The following is a 2,500-nucleotide window of genomic DNA, read 5'->3' as shown; positions in this document are numbered from 1 at the left end:
AGTCCCCTTTTGTTGCATGGACAAATATTTGTGGAGAATTACATGGTCCTTGGGTCGAGTTAATTAAATCCAACAGTCAGTAGACTTGTATGAGTTCTTTATCCCTAGTGTGATGCTGCTTTGTGGTATTATTGTTGCAGATTATCACGAAACTTGACAAATCCACACCGCCCACTCGTTTTTCTCACACAGCGCTGCATTCTCCTAAAGCACTGTGTGTGTGTGTGTGTGTGTGTGTGTGTGTGTGTGTGTGTGTGTGTGTGTGTGTGTGTGTGTGTATGTTTTTCTCACACAGCGCTGCATTGTCCTAAAGCACTGTTGTGCAAGGAGAAGAAGTGTGTTCGAAATGAAAGTCGGATCGTTTAACAATGATAGTTGCGCAACAACTCTGGTTTCACATTGCTGATTGGTGCTTGTATTTACAGCATGTGATTCTATACAACACGGCCTACTCTCTAACTCCTTTGCAATGGTGTGACTATATATGCAACTGTAGAAAGTTAGTTAAACCATCGGAATGAAGAAGGCAGAATCCCTGTATCTTGATGTTGTTTATGACACATATCTCTACTTTTATGGGTCGTGATCGGTTAAGTTTCTTTATGACACGCTGCGGTCCTCATTACGCAAAATGAAAATATTGAGGAACCGTGAAAACTGAAGACTCCAAACTGCAAATTAAACAGCCAAAATGCAGTAAAGTCATAAAAAGCTTGTGGTGTGACAGTGTGTGTGTGTGTGTGTGTGTGTGTGTGTGTGTGTGTGTGTGTGTGTGTGTGTGTCTGTGTGGTGTGACAGTCGTGATTCTCAACGCACGCCGGCTCGCGCTGGCGTCTTCGGACTAGCTCGTAAAACTTAGCGCTCGCTCGCATAGTAGACAAGCTTTTCCCTTTCCCTTCCTCGATTCCGTCCTTAAAGAGGGGAGGAAAAGAGGCATCAAAGCCATTTATTCAAGAGTGTCAGGTCCTAATGTGACGCAGCTGTGAGAGGAACCGTAAGAGCTGGGCCCGAGCGAAGCGGCGCTGCCTCGCTTTATGAACTTCTGGGTAAATGGCTTAAATGTGTCAGGCAGAGAGGCTGCCAGGGCCTCCACTCCGCTCCGCTCCGCTGAGGGCCTGCTTTGATTACGGCTGAGATGCACATTTGAGTTCAAGGCTGTTCGTGCTGGACGGTATTCTTTTAAGAGTGTTTTCCTTTGTGTGTGTGTGTGTGTGTGTTAACTGGCCTTTTGTGTGTGTGTGTGTGTGTGTGTGTGTGTGTGTGTGTGTTAACTGGCCTTTTGTGTGTGTGTGTGTGTGTGTGTGTGTGTGTGTGTGTGTGTGTGTGTGTGTGTGTGTGTGTGTGTGTGTGTGTGTGTGTGTGTGTGTTAACAGGGCTTGTGTGTTTAGGTGTGTGGGTGTCTGTGTTTTTGTGTGTGTGTTTTTTGTGAGTGTGTTTTTGTGTGTGTGTGTTTGTGTGTGTGTGTGTATGTGTGTTTGTGTGTGTGTGTGTGTGTGTGTGTGTGTGTGTGTGTGTGTGTGTGTGTGTATGTTTCATTGTTTGGCTGTTCATGTGCATCATGGGGTGTATGTACTGACATCTCCCATCTCAATGGGTCCATATCATGTGAAGTCAAGTAAAGCTTCATTCAAATCTTTAACTCTCGAGGCATTTAGTAACCAGTACTTATGAGTAGAAACAACAATATCCAGAACAAAATGAAGCCCCAAACGTAGATGCTTTACTGCACATCTTGATGCTTTACTGCACATCTTGATGCTTTACTGCACATCTTGATGCTTTACTGCACATATTGATGCTTTACTGCACATCTTGATTGGCATTGATAGACAAACTCAATATGACAGTCGGCTATATGATCGAAAGATTGTCTATGTAGTCTGTAGGCCTGCGCTTTGGATTGGTTTGTTACTCCAAGAATCAGCCATTCAGTATTCTGGTTTGTTACTCCCAGAATCAGCCATTCAGTATTCCGGTTTCTTACTCCGAGAGCAAGCCATTCAGTATTCTGGTTTGTTACTCCAAGAATCAGCCATTCAGTATTATGTTTCTCACTCCAAGAATAAGCCATTCAGTATTCTGGTTTCTCACTCCAAGAACAAGCTACCATTCAGTATTCTGGTTTGTTACTCCAAGAACAAGCTACCATTCAGTATTCTGTGCCGTCAGTCCTGTGCTGTGTTACAAGCTGCTGTGTTTATGAAAACAGAAACCATAACAAAGAGTCTAAGAACACCACGACGCAACATGAGCTCTTTCAGCACATTTTAGTTTGCCAGACAAAAAGTATAAAAGTGTCAAACTCATCACTGTCCCGATTTACGAGAGTAGTGACTTTATAAGCGCACCGCAATTACCCAAACACACACACACACACACACACATACACACACACACACACACACACTCATAAAGCATTTTTACTGATGCGAAGATGAAATGATAAATGTTTCGGGCCGGGCCGACAAAGGTCAAGATGACCGGGAACGTCAATAAAATT

At 43.8% G+C, this 2,500-nt stretch overlaps 1 protein-coding gene across 1 annotated transcript in view; it reads left to right on the top strand.

Moving 5' to 3' along the window:
• The window catches only part of LOC105904736 (ADAMTS-like protein 1), an 84,420-nt gene that overhangs the window by 54,567 nt on the left and 27,353 nt on the right, over window positions 1-2,500 (top strand). The gene's annotated exons all lie outside the window — the stretch shown is intronic.

The sequence above is a fragment of the Clupea harengus genome, chromosome 18 (genome assembly GCF_900700415.2).
Source record: "Clupea harengus chromosome 18, Ch_v2.0.2, whole genome shotgun sequence".
Classification (NCBI taxonomy): Eukaryota; Metazoa; Chordata; class Actinopteri; order Clupeiformes; family Clupeidae; genus Clupea; species Clupea harengus.
This window is presented reverse-complemented; position numbering and strand designations above follow the sequence as displayed.